General features: G+C 34.7%; 1 non-coding gene across 1 annotated transcript; it reads right to left on the minus strand.

The window, feature by feature from the left end:
- Nucleotides 1-10,735: 10,735 nt before the first annotated feature.
- Nucleotides 10,736-10,842, minus strand: LOC132518922 (U6 spliceosomal RNA). Its single transcript, XR_009540036.1, has one exon. It is a non-coding gene; the product is annotated as a U6 spliceosomal RNA (small nuclear RNA).
- Nucleotides 10,843-22,228: the final 11,386 nt, after the last annotated feature.

Genomic DNA, 22,228 nt, shown 5'->3' on the forward strand with positions numbered 1-22,228 from the left:
AATTAGAAAATGTCATTCTCTGGCATTTACTGACTTTTTAAATTTGAAGTTACTTAACCAAACTGAATCTCTCTCTCCTCAACTGTAAAACAGGGATGATGATAAGACAGTACCTATTTAGAAGATTTTTATCTTATCACAGTACCTAGTATGTAGTTAACTCTTTCTAAATGGTAGCTAATGTGATCTCTTGGATATAGGAATTGATTCAATATTTCTCTAAAATTCAGAGGGACTGGTTTTCACAGGATATATGCCTATTTATTGGCAGGAATAACCTTGTATAAACAATATTGTGTTATACTTTAGGGAAAGTGTGTGGGGAAAGAAAAATTTAGGCCCATTTGAACTTTGGAAAAACATACTTCAGTATTTCATATGGAAAGAATTTCATATCTTTGAAAGGGTGACTTAATTTTGAATTTCTTATTTCAAAGCTGAGATATTAACCAAGCATAAAATGTATACCACATTGTAAGCTGAATGGACTGTTCTAAAGCCTCTATTTTAATTCATAGTCAGAGTTGGTATTTTTATTGCCACTCTAACTTATTACAGGGGTGGTTGCTTTCTTTACCCAGTAGTGGGTCTCAGATAACTTCCTAAGCCTCAACCTCCCAGCCTGTTAAAAAAAATTCTCTCTGACTTACAGATTGTTAAAATAGTCCATTAAAAAAATAAAAATAAAAAGGCTTTGATCTGAGCTGCCTGGAAATAAATGTTATAACACTACGTTATTATTATCACATTGTGAACCCAATACAGAACTATCAATTTTGCAGCATTTAAGTGGGCTGTTTAATGTCAAATGCAGAATTCATGACACTGGCAATTTATCTCACTCTCTCCCTCTTTCTTTTTTATTTTAAATAGATCAAAAGCAAGAGCAGGAGCCTCAGAGAAATGTGTTGTTTATATTCACTAGAGTCCAATACAAGTAGAATTTAATTCTTAAAATATGGATTAAAAATTTTTTTTGAAATGTTTGTTCTACAGTCTGAGATAAACCTTCATAATAACTTTGAATTTGGCTCTAAAATGAGGATATATGCCTGCTAGAATTTTGTATTGATTGTTTAGAGAAATTTCAAATATTTAAGGATAGGATTAGACAATCCATCATTTTAAAATAGAGAGCTTAACAGCTTAAGAGCTTGTGAGCATCACAGCTAAAATATTCATGGTTTTAGATCATTTAGTATTCTCTTAGTTAATATTACCTTCAGAATATATAATTAGCATTGATTGTGCATATTTATTACAAGCAAAAGTTATAAAAACGTAATTTATCCATGCCATCAACACTGTGCCAGATAAAAATAGAAAACAGAATACAAATGAAATAATCTCACAATGTTCAAGTTAGTTTTTAATAGCATATTTAGCTTTGATTTTTTTCATGAAACAAATATTTCTTGAGAATCTACTTTGTGAAACTTAGGAGAATTTTTGAGATCCTCCAATTTTATTTTTCTTGAGTTTTGTTAGATAGAATACCACTACTGTTATATTAAAAGGTGTTCAGAAAAACAAGATCAAGGGTAAAAATGTTTGGTAAATCCTAGATTAAAGGAAGCAAAAACATTTTTTTTAAACTGAAACATTTTTGGTTCTTTTATAGAACTCCCTAAGAAGGGATTCTGGGTGTTAAAAAATTTTCCAAATATAAATGCCATAGACTCTTACCCCCTACCGCAGGAATATTTATTAACATATTGAAGAACCTTAGAGTGCTGTAAGAAGCTGTTCCTAAAAAGTCATCTCTTCTTAGCTACTCTTGTGATGGAATGCGTGACTGTAGATCAGTGAGTTTGAGTTTTTCCCAAAGAATATATTGGAGTTACTTTGGAATGTAATAGAATTTTTTACTTCAAACAGTTTTTCTTTTCCTAAAATATTATTTTTCCACCCAAATAATGTATTTTTTCTAGGATCCTACCATCTAGGGGATGGATAACTTGGTAATATCTAATTATATTAATTGGTTGATATTGCTTAAGATATGGTATATTTTCCCTGACTCTCAAAGGGCAGGAGAAACTCTTAAACAAAAGCTTAATAATGCCCTCAAGTGAAAATCCTTTATGACATGTCATGAGTAATTAAAATAATATGTATATGTACTTTTTGTTCTTCCTCAAATGGTCATGAAATCTTCTGTATTTGTATACTTGTAGTTTGTAGTTTCAAAAATTTACATTAAGGTATGTCAACCCTTGTTTTTTTTTAATTTTTTTATTGATATTATACTGTAAGCTTACCATAATGTGCTCAATGTTGAAGTAATTCATTATTAATTCATACTCTCAATCATGGAACTAAAATTAAATGTTAAGTAGTTTTGGAAAAGAAATATTTTCTTCTTGGCTGTAAAATGGCATTTCAGGATTACCATATTAACAAAGGCCTCTAGATTCTCTCCCACGTAAACAAAGAATAACGAGAGGGACTTCCCTGGTGGCATAGTGATTAAGAATCCGCCTGCTAATGAAGGGAACACAGGTTTGATCCCTGGTCTGGGAAGTTGCCGCAGAGCAACTAAGCCCACGCACCACAACTACTGAGCCTGTGCCACAACTACTGAGCCTGCACTCTAGAGCCTGTGAGCCACAACTACTGAAGCCCATGTGCCTAGAGCCCGTGCTCTGCAACAAGAGAAGCCACTGCAATGAGAAGCTTATGCACTGCAACGAAGAGTAGCCCCTGCTTGCCATAAATAGAGAAAGCATGTGTGCAACGATGAAGAATTAACGCAGCCAAAACAAACAAACAAAAGAGTAGAATAATGAGAAACTCCAGAAAATGAAATAAATAGGAAGAACTACTTTCTTTGCAATCTTCTCTTTTGTACATAAGTCAAATTTTTGTTTCAATATGATTTAAAATACCACTAAATATGAGACAAACTCTTAGTCTTGAAATATAGGTTCATCATCTACATATTTTACTCCACATGTTAAAATTGCTGTTTTTATTTAAATCAGCAAATACGTGAATTCCGAAGGTATTTTGATATTAAGTAGGTTTCTTTCTTTCTTTTTTTTTTTTTTATGACTGGTAGTAAGAAATGTATTCCTATGAAACAGGAAGAAACCTTGATTGATAAGTATTAATAATACCTTGCGGTACACGGGCCTCTCACTGTTGTGGCCTCTCCCGTTGCAGAGCACAGGCTCCGGACACGCAGGCTCAGCGGCCATGGCTCACGGGCCCAGACGCTCCGCAGCATGTGGGATCTTCCCAGACAGGGGCAAAAACCCGCATCTCCTGCATCGGCAGGCGGACTCTCTACCACTGCGTCACCAGAGAAGCCCTAGCATAGACTCTTTAAATTGGCTGGACCTTTGACAAAAAAGTGTATACTTCACTCTAGTCAACCCCAGTAAAGAGTTCATAAGTTAAAACAAAATGAAATTCTTGAACTATCTCCATATCAGCAGGAGAGTATCCAGGTTTTGTGCAACCTGAACCTCATACAATTTGCAAAAGTACTCTAATCAAATTTTACAAATTCACTAATTTAAAATTGTTACGCCTCTCTCAATTCTTTCAAGGGAGGCCTATTCCAGTGAGAGAACTTGCAGCTTGAGTTCCGGTATGTTTATGGTACACATGCCTTCATATATGATAGTCAGATATCACGAATGAAGTATACTAGAAAAGCATCACAGTAGAGGCCAGGAGAGCCTTACCAGCGCTGAGATTAATCTGCCTGAATTTCTTTCCTTATTACAACATAGGCAAGTGTGCACTGGAAAAAATTATCTCTAAGGTTCTTTCCAGCTGAACAGTTTCTATTTTTTAATTGGAGAAGTCATCACTTCTGGAATGAGGAGAACTCCATGCAAATGTGGATGAAGCAAATAAACCTTGCAAATTGATTTGGGTACCCTAATTTACATGATTATTTCCTGGCATCCAGGTCTATATATTTTTTCACATGACAATATAGTTGTTTATTCTCTGAGGGCTCAATTGGAAAAGATCTGTTTTTTCTTTGTAGTAATATTCACAAATAATTTACAAGTCAAAGTTGCGAGTACTAGTGCCGGATCATGGGTGAGGGAGTAGGGATCTTATAGACGATCTTGGAGAAGAAAAATAAGGAAGAACAGAAAACCATCCCATTATTTGCCTTCTCATCTGTAATTCTTGGAATTGAAGATCTGACCTACTAACTGAATCTTATGAACATGGTGTCTTTGAAAGTGGAAGTAAGTTATCTAGCTTAGTAGGGTTTTTCCCTTTTAATGCTAGACTGGTAAGTGTAGAAGTTATACAAATATCACTGATATGTTGTGAAGATCTTTTAGGGATTTTTTTTCCACAATCAGTATAAAGATCAAGCTCTTTGTATCATCTGTTTACATATGTGAATATACACAAAAAAATTCTTCAGAGGTGTTCTAAAGTCTTTATCTTTGTCTGGTGCCAGGTTCTAATGGTTTTAAATGCCTTTTAAAAACCATAAGACAGCCTTTATATAAAGTCTTCATCAAAAAAATATTATGCTAATCCTAATAGAGTGTAGTTTAATGGAGGTCAAAGGTATGTCTTATTTCTCACTGTGCTCTCAAAACCTGTATGAGTAGCTGATATCAAGGAGCCATATTAATTAAATGTTGACTGAAAAAATAAATAATTTCTAACAAATAATTTCAAACTATAGAGCATTACGGTTGTTCAAACTGTACATTGGTAGCAATAAACCTATATCTTCTTCTATAATTAACATAAAAATAAAATAAATGTGATTATATTAAGCATGGCTCATAGGTAGAGAAGTGGAATACTATTTATAATTCTGCCACCTGTTAAAGCAATAGCTATTAACATTTGGGGTTCAATTAATTTGTCAAAAGCAGTTCACTCTGTAAGCATCTATGTCTTTGTATTTCCATTTAATATACTATATATGAATACAGATCTTTTAAAAGTTCATTAAAACAGGAAAAACTGAAATAAAATATCTTTAATCTGCAGTAGTTCTCTAGTTTGTTAAAAACAGAAGAGTTAATTTCCAAGATTAGCAATAACAAAACATTAAAAACTGTCTCATTGTTTCAATAAAGCAAATATGCAGAGCAAAATAATAGTCTCAAAGGAAGAAAACTCAAGTATCTTACTGAAATAGACTTCCAATTTCAGTACAATGCATTTTTGTGGGATAGATTGGACTGTTGCACATAGATTAAATTTGACAGGATACCAGACTGTTGCCATATTTTTACTTTTAATTCAGTACCCTTTTTTGATAAATGTGGAGCAGAAAAATATAGTTTTTTGGTTTTTCCAGATGGGGAAAACCAATTGAATTTGTTTTCAATATTTCAAAACTCTGCCATGACTGTGTACCTGGCTTAGATTATTTTATAGATAGCTGGAGGGTATTTTAGCCTTGACATTTCAGTTGTCCAGAAAATAGTGATGATATATGGACTGGCACTGCTTAGAGCTCCTGTTTTTCTTTCCAAAAGTGCAGTGTGATTAGCCTTTTTATCCATCCGAGACTACTGTCCAGGGAGCCTTACATGTCAAGACCAATGCAGCTTTGATGAAGCAGCATCTCAAGGTATTATGATTTAAATTCTGGGCAGCAGTTGGAGGCAGCTTGTCTCCTGGTCTTGTTGTTCATTCATATTTGTCCCTTTCTTAGATAGGGATTGAGAAAGATCTTTTAACTGCACTCTACATAGTTTTTATGCCCTTTGGAGACAGAAGAAATCCAAAGCGGGTATATGTGCATATGGTTGAGCAGGGACGATGAGCAGAGCTGGAAGAGACGCAAAACTTTATTTCTACCCTGGCATTGCCAAAGCTCCAGGGCACATATACTACTGTGTCAAGTAACAAATATAACTTCTGACCAAAATTGAGAAAGGTTTTTAGAATAAAACTCCAAGTTATGCAAAACTCTGAAAGGACAGAGCCAACAAAATCGGTCTAAGAATAAGCAGAATGTTAGTTAAGAACAATTTTTCTGTGAACAACAGCTGGAGCACTTGATAGAGAAGTCTAGGGATCAGTGATTCTCAGTGTTTACATCCAGATATCCTTATTGATTTATAACTTGCCTTAGTCCATCTGAATCCTAACACCTGCCTTGACTGTGATAACCTGGCCTTTATTACTAAGCACTGCCTGGAGTGGAACAGCTCATCCTAGCCCCTGGCAGGATGGCACATTCACCTTTGGGGAGCAGTCTCCCATACCACTATTTAGGATAACAGAAGAGATCACCACACTTTAACAGACTGCCCTAAAGACTTCTATCCCCTTGAGCTTCTTCATATTGGAAGACTCCAACAGGAGTAGAGTTCTGAAACAGGCAGGCAACAAAATAAACACACCAGTCAATCTGAAGCATGCTAAGAGCTCTACCGGTCCAAATAATAAGATATAAAAAGTCTTGTTATGTGAACAAGAGATTAATTTAACTCATCTATTTTTTCATTGGTATCATATCTGAGGAAAGTTAAATGATTCACACTTTATTTTTAACTTTTAAAAATTAAATCAAAATGGAGCTGAGAGCTACCTTATGAAATGGGAAAGTGGTGCTCAAAGAAGCAGTAGTTGTAATCAGCGATGACTTGAAGGGCTTTCGCTTTTCCATAATACCCATTAACACCCCCCCCCCACACCTGACAAAAGCAACCAAGTAAATTTATCATCTAGGTTAAAGCAGTGTTTTGCCATGCATTGTTCTAAAACATGTATTCTAGTATCTTCTGTTGATACTAGATTGACACAAAAAGCCTCTCCTCCCAAGAGAAATGAAGCCACCAGGGGATAGCAGGAGACCTGGAAGAAGATATTAGACTCTACTCACCTTAGTGGTCACTGCATCCAATCCCCTTGGCCCCTTCTTTCTCCTTTTATTGAAGGGTTTTATTTATAGACTAGGACATGTATAATGTAAGACATTTGCTATGAATACCTCGGGATTTCTTATATCATCATAGAATCACCTTTCAGATATTCAAGAACAGATCTAGTTTGCATATTTACCATGGTTATACAACTACATAATACATGGTAAAATAATTTTAAAATATTTGCTCCATAGGTGACGTGTATTAGTTGAAGTTACACAACAAATATTTTAATAGGAAAATAGTTCTTCCTACCACACTCATACAAATTTTCTTTCTGCTGGTAACCCCTCCAAGCAATGGCAAGTTGCAAACTGAAGGCTAAGATTTCTGCAAGCAGCTTTGATTCTTAACACTATGGAATCACCTGTGGGATGGAGTGACAAATGTGGTAAAATATGGAAAGGGAGGGAGGGTTTCTCTGCCTGACTACGACTTCTCATATATTTAAGGGGGGAAAATCCACATAAGTAACACATCTATACATTGGGTGTAGTTTAAGACAGTCTGTGCCTCATATTGATTATTTATTATGTTACTTTCCTTTCTCTTCATCCTGTAACTGAAAAATCATTACTTGGATATATAATTCTTTTTTTTTTCTTTTTCTCTTTTTTTTTTTTTTTTTTTTTGCGGTGTGCAGGCCTCTCACTGTTGTGGCCTCTCCCGTTGCAGAGCAACAGGCTCCGGACGCGCAGGCTCAGCGGCCATGGCTCACGGGCCCAGCCGCTCCGCGGCACATGGGATCTTCCCAGACCGGGGCACGAACCCCTATCCCCTGCATCAGCAGGCGGACTCTCAACCACTGTGCCACCAGGGTAGCCCCTGGATATATAATTCTTGCCTTTGGGAGGTCTGAGGTCTTCTGCCAGCCTTCAGTAGGTGTTCTGTAGGAGTTGTTCCACGTGTAGATGTATTTCTGGTGTATCTGTGGGGAGGAAGGTGATCTCCGCATCTTACTCTTCCGCCATCTTCCTCAACTCCTTCTATAATTCTTTTCTTCACAGAATTTTGAGAACTGCAGCATGAATAGTTTATGTTGTGTCTATCTATGGAGGAATTTTTAAGTTGTCAGTGGGTTATGTCGCATCTCAGAAAACAAAGCAAGTCACACCTCCAGGGAAAAAACTTACCATTATCAAGGATGTTGTTCCTTGGCACCATTGACTTTATCCAATGGCAGCAGCCTAAAATTTCCATAGAAACTGGATCTGAAACTGCTAAACTGGATAGAAACTGCTAAAAGTGCAGTTCTCCATGGCAATATCAGTTGAATTAAAAGGAAGCATAAATTGCCTTATTAGAATCTTTTCCCAAAGAGTCCGTGTTCTCACAATACTTGCATTTCCTTGTCATAAGCAATTTTATTACACAGTAACCTGCTGCCCAAGAGAGAAACTTTACAAGAAGACTTGAGATCATCATCATCATCATTATCCAAGGAATTCATCCATAAAATTAAAAATTATAGTGCTTACTTTATTTGATTGTTAGGGGTAAATGTCTATAAATATTCCAACAGAAACATTTTAAAAACGTTTAGCTTTTCCTTCCTTCCTTTTTTCCTTCATTTCTTCCTCCCTCTTTCCTTCCCCTCATTCCTTAATTCTTTATGCTTTCTTTCTTCCTTCTTACTCTTTCTCTTTCCCTTCTTCTTTTCCTTGCTTCCTTCTTTACATCCTTTTCTTCCTCTCTTTCATCCTCAGACATATTTACCCAGTCATATATGAAGAACATCCAGCATTAAATCCTGTAGTCAAAGAGGAATCAGAGTATCATCTCCCCTTTCCTCCCATTTCCTTATTGGGTCTGACATATCTATCTAGTCATTAATAGTCTGTGGTTGCAAGAAAAATAATTAGGCCCAATACCTTCTAAGGTAACTAAGAATTTACTGTATTCACACCTACGAAGCTGCAGCCCTTCTGCAGTACACTCTAGCCTTGCTCCCCTGGCTAGAGAAACTACCAGGAAGAGCAGAAGCTTAGGAGGAAAGCCAAGCTCTTTCCTTCCCCTTATAGTAACAGGCTGTTGGTTCTGCCTTTCTTTAGTGGTGTCAGGCAGGAAGAACGAACGCTATGCAGACTTGTCTAATAACCTGAGCCAGGAATAGGAAAAAATTTCTTTCTTGCTTCCCTCTGTCTGGCTTCATTCATTCATTTAATCATCTACTCATAGAACAGATACTTACTGATTCCTTTTTATTTCCTTATACCTCCACATGATGCCATTTATCTATTCCCTTCCATTCTCCATGTAATAATTCGATCATTGGACTTCTCCAAAAGCTTCTTACTTGTTCTTTTTGCCTCAACTTTTTCCTCCAGCCCGTCCTACAAGCCTGTTGGCTTGCTAAGGGGCTATTCTCCTGAACTTTTACAGCCTTCCCAGCTATAACATGAAGTCCAATCTCTTTAGCCTTGAATTCAGAGTGCTCTAATCTGGGCTCAATGATTCCACTTTTCAAATACCATATTCCTAAACCAGATTGAAATATTTGTGCTTCCCACTCCCCGTCCTCCTTTTTTCTTCCTGTCTCTATGTTATATTCTCCACCTGGAATGCTGTTAGGCTCACAAATCCTCTTGAAGATCCTCTTAGTTCACTTCAATGCCAGACCTCCCTTGATCTTCCCCTTCCTGTTCTTCAGCTGAAGGTCATCTCTGGCTCTTCTAAATCCTATGGCACTTTCTCTCTCTCATAACCTTTTGCACTTCCTATCTAATTTCGTAGTTTTATGTATTTATATACATGACTTATTTGCCCTTGTAGAATATAAGCTCCTTGAAAGCAGAGGGCATCATTGAATTGGCTTTCTAATCCAACAGTGTGCTTTATTCATAGTCTTTAACTGCATAAGTGGATGCCTACTGTACTGCAATATCATTGGTTATTTTTAAGAAGTTGTTATATAATGAGCCTGTTGTTAATTTCAACTATAATGAGTAATATTGTGGTCCAGTAAAAGCCTTTGACATCTTTTCTTGATAAGTACACACTGACAGGTGCATCAGTTTTAGCAAGATTAGAACCTCTGCATAATCATAAACTTTCCTTCACAAACTATTGTTCATCAGCATCTTTAGTGACCGTAATGACTATTGCCAATCAGAATAAGGAGTGTTCTCATCACCCAGAACAAGGACATCTTTTTCTCTTTACTATCTAACAGTCTTGAAATCCTTTATGTTTTAAATAAAATTCACGTTTCAAACTTCAAAGAGGATAAAAAGACACACATTGCAAAATCTCCCTCCAATGCTATTTCTTTTTGCCCAGTTCCCAGTAAACCCTTAAACAGTTATTACTTAGTTAGATTCTTGTGTGTCTTTCCAGACAGGTTTTTATGTATATAAAAGCAAATATGAATACATTATTTTCCTGTGTTTTACACCAATGATGCCATAGTGTACACACTCTTCTACTTTTGTGGTTTTTTACTTAAAAGGTGTGTCTTGAACATCTTCCTAGATCAACATGTACAGTGTATCCTATTACACTGTGGATATACTGTAATGTATTTAAGAGTATAGCTTAAATACATGGATTTATGGATGGATTAGCTTCTTTATAAACTTTGCTATTACAATCTAGGCCACAATTAATAACTTTGTGTATACATCATTTTCTATGTATATGAACGTATGTGTAAGAAACAATCCTAGAAGTGGAATTGGTTGCTCACAGGGTGTATGCCTTATAATTTTTGGTAGATACTTCAAAATTGCCCTCCATAGAGAATGTACCAGTTTATACTTTCATGAGCAATGAATGAGAGTTTTAAACATTTTAAAACAAGTGTGTTTTAAAACTCTTGCAGTTTTGTCATACTGATGCTTACAAATAACATCTCTGTTTGTTTTAATATGGGATGCTTCATGCATTTGCATATCATCCTTGCACAGGAACTATGATAATTTTCCTGGATCACTTCAATTCTTGGTGTATGTGCTACAGAAGTAAGCACTCTGCTTACTTGTATTTTGACTGTTATTGTGAATGAAATCAGTGTGTTTTCATATGTTTAAGAGCCATTTGCCGATTTTAAATTTTCTCATAAAAACTCTATTCATCTCCTTTTCTATTTTCCTGTTTATTTTTTTGGAATTCTTTATAACTTATGGAAATCAGTTATGATGTGACTTATACATGTTTTTCCCAGTTTATCATTTATGCTTTGATGTTCAGTATGCTGTTTTTTGCCATGTAGAGGTGTTTTTTGTTGTTGATAATTTCTTTTATGGATTCTAAATTTTGAATCACAGAAAGACCTTTTCCCCATTGAGATTGTAAAATAATTCTCCCTCTCTTTCTCTTTTCTTCTCCTGGTAGCTTTCATAAAATCATTTCTTTACATTTAAATGTTTGAACCATTAGAAATTGATCCTGGTGTGTATCTGACTCTATTTTTGCACCAAAACCATTTATTTAATAGGCAATTTTATCACTACTGGCATAAGTTTATTGAGTTTATTAGTATTTAGCACTTTTTCATGCTGCTAGAAAGTTTGTCTTTTCTTCAATCATAACTTCTAAGCAGTTGTTTGTATATATGAAAGCATTTACTTTAATTATATTAATTGTTTATCTTGCTAACTTGCTGAATTCTCTTGTTTATTGTACTGATATTTGTGAGTACACTGGGCTCCCCACAATGTATTATTCTCCAGTCATATCATTTGCAGATAGGAATGGTTTTAAGTCCTACTTTCAAAGTTCATAGCTCTTATTTTTTCTCTATTTTCTGATTATGTTGGTTATAAAATTGTTAAATATTGATAGTGGACTTCCTTTTCATGTCCTTGACTTAAAAGAATCTCATGTATCCTCAGAAAGCAGCATACTGGGTGTTTGCTTAGATGGCTCTTGGACAGAAATAAAAATATTTTCCATTTTTAAGAAAGTATATACTTTTCCCTAGCATATTAATTATATTCTATCAAAGAAGATATTTAATTTTGTGAAATGCCGTTTTAGGATCTTTGGTAATGATTATAATTGTTCTCCCAATATATTTTAATATTATGAACTTTCATAATAATTTTCCTAATATTGGATCACCTTTGCATTATAAGAATAAAGATCAAAAAAATCATAATATATTTTTCTGGATACTGTTTGATAATATTTTATGTGAAAGTTTTCAATTAATATTCACATCTGAAATTTATCTCTAATTTCCTTTTGGTATATTTTATTATGAGTTTTGGTGCCAATGTTGTCCTTATTTTTTAGAACTTTGAAGGTTTCCTCTTTGTTTTATGTTCTGTAACATTTTAAATAGAACTGGAATTCTGTTTTTTTTGGTTTTGTAGACCTTCCTGTGGAAAATAATCTTAGACTAGTAGTTTTTTGCGACAGATGCTTGACAAAAGTTTTTATTTCTTTTATGGGTTGGTCTTTTTAAATGATGTTATCTTCAAGAGTTGGTTTTGATAGGTTATATTTTTTTCTGGAAAATTGCTTATTTTTCCAGGTTTTTAAATTTTTTGCACAGAGGTAAGCAAAATAATTTCTTATGAATCTATAAATGTTCTTTTTTTAAAAATTTTGTGTTAACCCCCCTGCTTAACATTTCTGCTTCTCAGTAATTATGTTTTCCTCTTTTTTTCCCTAGATTTGTTCAATAAGAAGCATTTTATTGCTATGTCTGGTTCTTCTTGGCTTGTCTTACATTCCCCTAGTTTTTCTCTTCTGTCTCTGGTCATTATTTATCAGGTTTCTTTGCCAGTTTCTCTTTGTGTTTCTAAACTGTAAGTACTACAATTCCATAGCCTCTTAGTTTAGCCCTTTTCTCTCAGAATATCCTTTCTTGAGATAAGCTGTCCCATCCATCACATAGTTTAATTGACCATTCACATGCTGATGACTCCCATACATATATCACTTCTTGAAACTCCAATTCTTAGTTCTAGATATATATCATTCTTTTGATTTTTAATAGACCAATACAATTAAATGTATCTAAAACTTTGTTCTCTTCCATCACAGTCAGTGTCACCAGCATCTACTTTGTTTGACAATCCCAGAGTTCTAAAAGGCATCCCCAATACTTTGTTCTCTTACTCTTTATATTCATTAAAGCGATGAATCCTTTTAATTCTCTCTCTTAAGTATCTCATTAACCTATCTTCTTCTCTCCTTACTGTCTTGACTCTATTCTAAGCCACCATCATCTCTTGCTTTACCATAGCAATAGTCTCTTAACCAGTCCCACTATAACCATTCTTGTTCCTTCCCCATTCTTTCTTCATATTGAAGCTGGACATAATATTTCTCTCTTGTTTAAGTCCACTCAATATCTGCCATTGTTCAGAAAACTATTTAGAATTTCACATGGCCTTTAAGGTTCTGAGAGATGTGGTCCCTGCACACCATTCTCAACCTGAGACACTCACCCCTTTGTTTTCTCTACTGCAGCCAACCCAGTAGTCTTTGTATTCCTCAAATGCACCATTCTTCTTTTATCATCTTATGACATTTGCACATGTTTGTTACCTTTGTTTGAACAATTTACTGCTACTGTTTCTTTCATTAATAATACCTTTTTATCCTTTGGAGTTTGTCTTCAAAATCTATTTCTCAAATAAGCTTTATTATAGTCACCATTTCTAGATCCTTTTGGTAACTCTCTTTGTTCCGTCTACTAGTTGAGTTTACAATTAAATAAGTAATTGGGTAATTAGTTGTTTAGTGAGTATTTCTCATACTAAAATGTAGCCTCAATGTGTATATCTGGTTCACTACTTAATCCCCAGTACCTAGTAAGATGACTGTCCACTAAATAGTTCAAAACACTGAAAAAAAATATTATCAAGAAAAATATAATAATTACTGGATCATATGGCAGTTTTATTTTTAATTTTTTGAGGAACCTTCATACTGTTTTCCATAGTGGCTACACCAAATTACATTCCCACCCACAATACATGAGGGTACTGTTTTCTACACATTCTTGCCAACATTTGTTATTTCTTGTCTTTTGATGATAGCAGTTGATGACACATGAGGTAATAACTCATTGGAGTTTTGATTTGCATTTCTCTGGTAATTAGTGATGTTGACCCTCTTTTAATGGGCTTGTTGACCATCTTTATATCTTCTTTGGAAAAATTCCTATTCAGATCCTCTGTTCATTTTTAAATTTGATTTTTTATATTGATTTGTATTAATTCTTTTTATAAATTGAACATTAACCCTTTATTGGATAAATCTTTTGAAAATATATTCTCCCATTCAGTAGGTTGCATTTTCATTTGGTTGATGGTTTCCTTTGCTGTGAAAAGCTTTTCAGTTTGATGCAGTCCCATTTGTTTATTTTTGCTTTTGTTTTTCTTGTCCAAGAAAACATAAAAAAAAGTGTTGCTGAGACTGATGTCAAAGAGAGTACTACCTACTTTTTTTCTAGGAGTTTTATGGTTTCAGGTCTTACATCTAAGTCTTTAATCCATTTTGAGTTTATTTTTCTATATGGTGTGAGAAAGTAGTTTAGTTTCTTTTATTTACTTGTAGCTGTCAAATTTTCCCAGCACCACTTATTGAAGGGACTATCTTTCCCCATTGTATATTCTTGCCTCCTTTGGCATAGATTAATTGACCATATGTGTGTGGGCTCATTTGTAGACTCTCTGTTCTGTTCCATTGATCATGTGTCTTTTTTTGTGCCAGTACCATACTATTATGATTACTGTAGCTTTGTAGTATAGTCTGAAGTCAGGGTGCATGATACCTTCAGCTTTGTTTTTCTTTCTCAAAATTGCTTTGGCTACTCCAGGTCTTGTTTCTCTCCATACAAACTTTAAGATTTGTTCTAGTTCTGTGAAAAGATTCTTTGGTGTTTTGATAGGGATTGCATTGAATCTGTAGATTTGCTTTGGGTAGTATGGACATTTTAAAAATATTAAATCTTTTGATCGATGAGCACAGTATATCTTTCTATTTATGTTGTCTTAAATTTCTTTTATCAGTGTCTTACAGTCTTCAGAGTATAGGTTCTTTACTTCCTAGATTAAATTTATTCCTAAGTATTTTTTTGATGTGATTATAAATGGGATTGTTTTATTGCTTCCTTTTTCTGATAGCTTGTTATTAGTGTATAGAAACACAACAGATTTCTGTATAATAATTTTGTATCCTGCAACTTTACTGACTCATTTATTCTAATAGTTTTTTGGTGGAGTCTTTAAGTCAGACAGAGAAAGACAAATACTGTATGTTTTCACTGATTTGTGGAATCCAAAAAACAAAAACAAATGAACAAATATAACAAAACAGAAACAGACTCAAAGATACAGAGAACTAACTAGTGGTTGCCAGAGGGGAGGAAGTTGGGGGAATGGATGAAATAGGTGAAGGAGATGAAGAAGTACAAACTATCAATTACGAAATAAATAAGTAACAGGGATGTAACAGACAGAACAGGGAATGTACAGTCATTAATATTTTAATAACTTTGATGCATAATCTATAAAAAAATTGAATCACTAAATTAGACACCTGAAACTAATATAATACTGTAAGTCAACCATACTTCAGTAAAAAAATTTTTTAAAAGAAAAACATGATAAAAGTTTAAAAAAATTCTCACTCTAAAATTTAAAACAAACTCCAGCATCATTATAATATTATCAGTCAACCAGGATGAACAGTTCAAAACTGAATTATAAATTTAACATATATCTTGGTTAAGAAATGAATGATTAATGTATTAATACAATAGTATAACCATCTTGAAACATAAGGTAAAATTCTCAGATTACATTTTATGCCAAAATAAATTATACATGAATGTATATGAAAGAAAATATTTACCTGATCTTGGTCTGAATAAATATAACCCTTAAAATTTGACAAGGGCAGAAATGACATGAGAAATGATTAGTACATTAAACCAAATAAAAAATAAAACATTATAAGTAGATAAAAATTTGTTTAAAAAGATGTCTACAACACAGAAAAAAAGTATTCTAACACATGTGACAGAAAATAGATTATTATCTTTATATATGATACAATATCCTTATTAGTTAAAGAATCTCTATATATCACTAAGAAAATGACAAATGCCTCAGTTAAAGAAAAAAGTAATGGTTTCAAAGAGTCAAGTCACAAAATATTTTATGACTACTGTTGGCTGCTTAATAACCATGGAAATGAAAATAAAATGGAATATTATTTAATTAGGATTGCACTTGTTAGAAGAATGATACTATGCAGAATTAATTAACATATGGAAAAGTGGACATTCTCATAGGATGATGGCAGGACTATGAATTAAGTAACCTTTGCAGAGGGCAACTTGGCATTATGGGTCAAAAGCCTTCAGAATGATTATATCCTTTTCTCAGTCATTCCTCATCTAGAGATTTAACCTAAGGGAATATTTTGATAAATGCAAATGGATGTGTTTGACTTGTTGCCATTTAGTGTCCTACCTGCAGAAGGGAATAAGACTTTATGGCATGACTATTTATATTATCCATATCCATAATTACACTTAATTTTCCCTCTTTGCCCTTTTGTCTGTTTTTTATTCATTGTGATAGTTGTGTGTTTTTTCTCAATCTTTATATGAAAGTACAAATGCTTTCTGAAACAAGGTGTAATACTAATACACACACATATCATTGATATGTATAGTTGTGGTTTTTAACAGTCTACCTAATATGTAAAAACTACTCAATAATTTCTATTTGAATCAAACATAAGTTAGTATTTCATTATAGGAATTATATGGGCAGAACCTGTATGATCCACTTGTCAGGGATATTTGTCTTCTTCTGAAACAAAATACATCTTTCAGTGTTCTCCAGAGTTCTTCTCCAGAGGCCATGTCCATGATATGCTCACTTAATTGACTTTGATATGCTCTCACACTTTATATATAGATTTGCTTCATTTTGTAGAAGCTCTGTGTCTATTAGAGAATCTGAAATAGATGTGGAAGAAGTTGCTCTTTATGTAGTCCCTGGATAAGTCCACTCTACCTGTCCTGAAAACAACCAGTACACAGTATGGGGTTGTTTTTTGTTTTTTTGTTTTTTTCAGAGGCAGATACATAGTAACACGCAAGTTAGCAAAAGATTTCATCTTATCACATCAGTATATCCAAAACCTTAATTTTCAGCTAAAGCTAGTCCAGAATTAGATGCCTCATCACTGCTATTAGGCATTAACCCAACAGGCTGTGAGATGCCAATGCTTTTGATACATTTTTCAAATAAGATCCTAAAGTGGCTGTGACAAGACAATATGAAAATTTTATGTAAAAAGCATATTTGACTTGATTAGTAGAAATTATAATTCCTGGGATGAATTAACATGTATTAACTCACAAATGTTTAAAAAAAACACAAACAAAATTTAATATAAAATTAGTGTTATACAAACTGTATGTAAAACATTGTATGCAATGTTTCAGTTTTGCACTAGGTTAGGTTTTAAATAAATACGATGTTTCATTACTTTGCTTTGAAAAATGATTTACTACTTTATCTATCAAACATACAGTTTGGTAATTGAGCAAACATTTTTCAGAAGGAAAATATTGCAAATACATGTAATTGAAAATTAAAACCAAGGCTATTACTGCTGCATAGGTCTGAAGAGACTTGTTCACCAGAAACAAAATCTTTTTCTGGGGATTTTACCATGAATGAAAAAGAAATGTCCTGAGCCCAAATCACCAATAGGTGACAAAAATTTTAGGTTAGAGGACGTTTATACATCCTTTTGAGATTTTTCGTACCTTAGTTTGAGTATCTTTTAGAATAATTTCAAAAATGGTTTTTGACCATTTGTGAATTTCTTGGTCAAAATGGACAACTTTTAATTCAGTCTAATATTTGACAAGCTAAGTCTAAAGTTCACATGTAAGATTAAAGGACAAAGAACAGCTAACTAAGGTAACTTTAAAGAAGAATAAAGGCAGGACATTTATTATGAAACTATAGTAACTAAAAGTTTGTTACTAGTTCTGGAAAAGACCATAGTTAGACCAATAGGAAGAAGGGAGCACAGTCTGGTGAGTGTAGGGGTGTGGTGTGTGTGACTCAGAGTGTGTAGAGCACTAGGGGGAAAAATGGGAGCTCTTTTGCTGAGAACAGAGGGTTCATTCAGACCCCTCTTGTTGGAAGCCATTGGCTAGAAGTACTTGCCAGTACTGCAAAAGCACTGCTGTGAAACACCTTTAAATGATTGTCTTTTCGTCGTTAATATTCTTTTTGTTCCTTTATTGTTATTTGCATGGTTCGGCACGTCTTAATTTGGTATCCCAATCAAAATGCGATATGTGTCAGGAGCAGCATAAGGAGGGAAATGTATGACCTATTCAATGAGTGCTAGTGGGGAAAGCAACTATTCACAAGCAGCAGGGCTGGTGGCAATGGGGGGAGATGAGATTTCTGTTACACTCATACAGAAAAAGAAACCCCCAATAGACTAAAGATCTAAATGTGCAAAGTAAAATCACAAGGCCCTTAAAAAAATAAAGGAATGTATATTTAGAACCTTAGGATTTGTAAGGATTTCTTGCACAAGACAAAATATAAAAAATTGATAGATTTTATAACAAGAAAATTAATAAATTAATAAACTTTTACACACCAATGACACCATAAAACAAAGTGAAATGACAAGCTAACAACAAAACAGAAGTTATTTCCGACCAAACACCTGGCGAAGTTTACAATCTAGAATCTACAGGAAATGGTATGAATTACTAAGTAAGAGAAACAGTCTAATGGGTAAAATTATCAAAGGATATGAACAGATAAAGGTTAATGAACATATGGAAATATCCTCACTTGCAAAAAAAAGAGTTGCAAATTTTAAATTCATGAGATGTTGTTCTCAGTATACCGTCATTTTCATTGTATTGTATGGTCACATATTGTAAAATATGACAACTCTAAGTGTTTTTGAGGATGTGGGACTCCTCATGTATTTCTGGTGGTAGTGAAAATTGGTATTACTTTGCATAGCAAAAGTGGGGACATTTAGTAAAACTAAAGATGCACACATACAGACACACACCCACACACAAACATTCTACAACCCATAATTTCCACTTCTAGCCAACCACTTTCCCTTTACTCTATGTGAAGGCACTTTCCTGCCTATACTTTGCTGAAGCAGCTGGTAGAGAGGCCTTCTTCAGAACAGAGCTAAAAGTATTTTTCATCAGTAAGAGAGACAGTCCTGTGGGCATTAGGTCAATTAGAAGGCTACCATATGACAGGGAATTTTGCTCTTGTGAAAAACTGTACATCTTTCCTTGTCTTTATCTCTACCAGAAATCCAAAATCAATGAGGGCATTGCATTCCGGCCCTAAATCTGTCTCCATATTAGCAGCCTACTGTAGTAATGGTCCCACTTTACTTAGTGGGGTATTGATATTCAGGCAGGATGACACAGGATGTCCGTTTCAGTTACTAAAATATTTAAATACTTTCACATTGATTACTCTACCTCTTACCTTCACTCACACCAACAATAAAATGGTGATGCAGGCCAGCAAGCTACACTGCTGGACACCCTATGCCAAACAACTAGCAAGACAGGAACACAACCCCACCCATTAGCAGAGAGGCTACCTAAAATCATAATAAAGTCACAGAAACCCCAAAACACACCACTGGAGGCAGTCCTGCACACCAGAAAGACAAGATCCAGTCTCAACCACCAAAGCAAAGACACCAGTCCACTCCACCAGAAGCCCACAAAACCTACTGAACCAACCTTAGCCACTGGGGGCAGACACCAAAAACAACGGGAACTACGAACCTGCAGCATGCAAAAAGGAGACCCCAAACACAGTAAGTTAAGCAAAATGAGAAGACAGAGAAACACAAGGCAGATGAAAGAGTAAGGTAAAAACCCACCAGACCAAACAAATGAAGAGGAAAAAGGCAGTCTACCTGAAAAAGAATTCAGGGTAATGATAGTAAAGATGATCCAAAATCTTGGAAATAGAATGGAGAAAACGTTTAACAAGGACCTAGAAGAACTAACGAGCAAACAAACAATGAACAACACAATAAATGAAATTAAAAATTCTCTACAAGGAATCAATAGCAGAATAACTGAGGCAGAAGAACGGATAAGTGACCTGAAGATAAAGTAGTGGAAATAACTATTGCAGAGCAAAATAAAGAAAAGAAGAATGAAAAGAATTGAGGACAGTCTCAGAGTCCTCTGGGACAACATAAAATACACCAACATTCGAATTATAGGAGTCCCAGAAGAAGAAGAGGAAAAGAAAGGGACTGAGAAAATATTTGAAGATATTATAGTCAAAAACTTCCCTAATATGGGAAAGGAAACAGTCAACGAAGTCCAGGAAGCACAGAGAGTCCCATACAGGATAAATCCAAGGAGAAACACGCCAAGACACATATTAATCAAACTATCAAAAATTAAATACAAAGAAAAAAATATTAAAAGTAGCAAGGGAAAAACAACAAATAACACAAGGGAATCCCCATAAGGTTAACAGCTGATCTTTCAGCAGAAACTCTGCAAGCCAGAAGGGAGTGGCAGGACATATTTAAAGTGATGAGAGGGGAAAACCTACAAGCAAGATTACTCTACCCAGCAAGGATATCATTCAGATTTGATGGAGAAATTAAAACCTTTACAGAAAAGCAAAAGCTAAGAGAATTCAGCACCACCAAACCAGCTTTACAACAAATGCTAAAGGAACTTCTCTAGGCAGGAAACACAAGAGAAGGAAAAGACCTACAATAACAAACCCAAAACAATTAAGAAAATAGTAATAGGAACATACATATCGATAATTCCCTTAAATGTAAATGGAATAAATGCTCCAACCAAAAGACATAGACTGGCTGAATGGATACAAAAACAAGACTCATATATATGCTCTCTACAAGAGACCCACTTCAGACCTAGGGACACATACAGACTGAAAGTGAGGGGATGGAAAAAGATATTCCATGCAAATGGAAATCAAGAGAAAGTTGCAGTAGCAATTCTCATATCAGACAAAATAGACTTTAAAATAAAGACTATTAGAAGAGACAGAGAAGGACACTATGTAATGATCAAGGGATCAATCCAAGAAGAAGTTATAGCAATTATAAATATTTATGCACCCAACATAGGAGCACCCCAATAGATAAAGCAAATGCTAACAGCCATAAAAGGGGAAATCGACAGTAACACAATCTTAGTAGGGGACTTTAACACCCCTCTTTCACCAATGGACAGATCATCCAAAATGAAAATAAATAAGGAAACGCAAGCTTTAAATGATACATTAAACAAGATGGACGTAATTGATATTTATAGGATATTCCATCCAAAAACAACAGAATACACTTTATCTCAAGTGCTCATGGAACATTCTCCAGGATAGATCATATCTTGGGTCACAAATCAAGCTTTGGTAAATTTAAGAAAATTAAAGTCATATCAAGTATCTTTTCCGACCACAACACTATGAGACTAGATATCAATTACAGGAAAAATAATCTGTAAAAAACACAGACACATGGAGGCTAAACACTACACTACTAAATAACCAAGACATAACTAAAGAAATCAAAGAGGAAATCAAAAACTACCTGGAAACAAATGACAATGAAAACACGATGACCCTGGGCTTCCCTTTTGGTGCAGTGGTTGAGAGTCCACCTGCTGATGCAGGGGACGCGGGTTCGTGCCCCAGTCTGGGAAGATCCCCCATACTGTGGAGCAGCTAGACCCGTGAGCCATGGCCACTGAGCCTGTGTGTCCAGAGCGTGTGCTCCGCAACGGGAGACACCACAACAGTTAGAGGCTCACGTACTGCAAAAAAACCCACAAAATAACAAAAAACCCCACGATGACCCAAAACCTATGGGATGCAGCAAAAGCAGTTCTAAGAGGGAAGTTTATAGCAATACAATCCTACGTCAAGAAACAAGAAACATCTCAAATTAACAACCTAACCTTACACCTAGAACAATTAGAGAAAGAAGAACAAAGAAACTCCAAAGTTAGCAGAAGGAAAGAAATCATAAAGATCAGATCAGAAATAAATGAAAAATAAATTAAGGAAACAATACAAAGATCAATAAAACTAAAAGCTGGTTGTTTGAGAAGATAAACAAAATTGATAAACAATTAGCCAGACTCATTGAGAAGAAAAGGTGGAAGACTCAAATCAGTAGAATTAGAAATGAAAAAGGAGAAGTAACAACTGACACTGCAGAAATACAAAGGATCATGAGAGTTTACTACAAGCAGCTCTATGCCAATAAAATGGACAACCTGGAAGAAATGGACAGATTCTTAGAAAAGCACAACCCTCTGAGACTGAACCAGGAAGAAACAGAAAATATAAACAGAC

The sequence above is a fragment of the Lagenorhynchus albirostris genome, chromosome 3, assembly GCF_949774975.1.
Source record: "Lagenorhynchus albirostris chromosome 3, mLagAlb1.1, whole genome shotgun sequence".
NCBI classification, from domain to species: Eukaryota; Metazoa; Chordata; class Mammalia; order Artiodactyla; family Delphinidae; genus Lagenorhynchus; species Lagenorhynchus albirostris.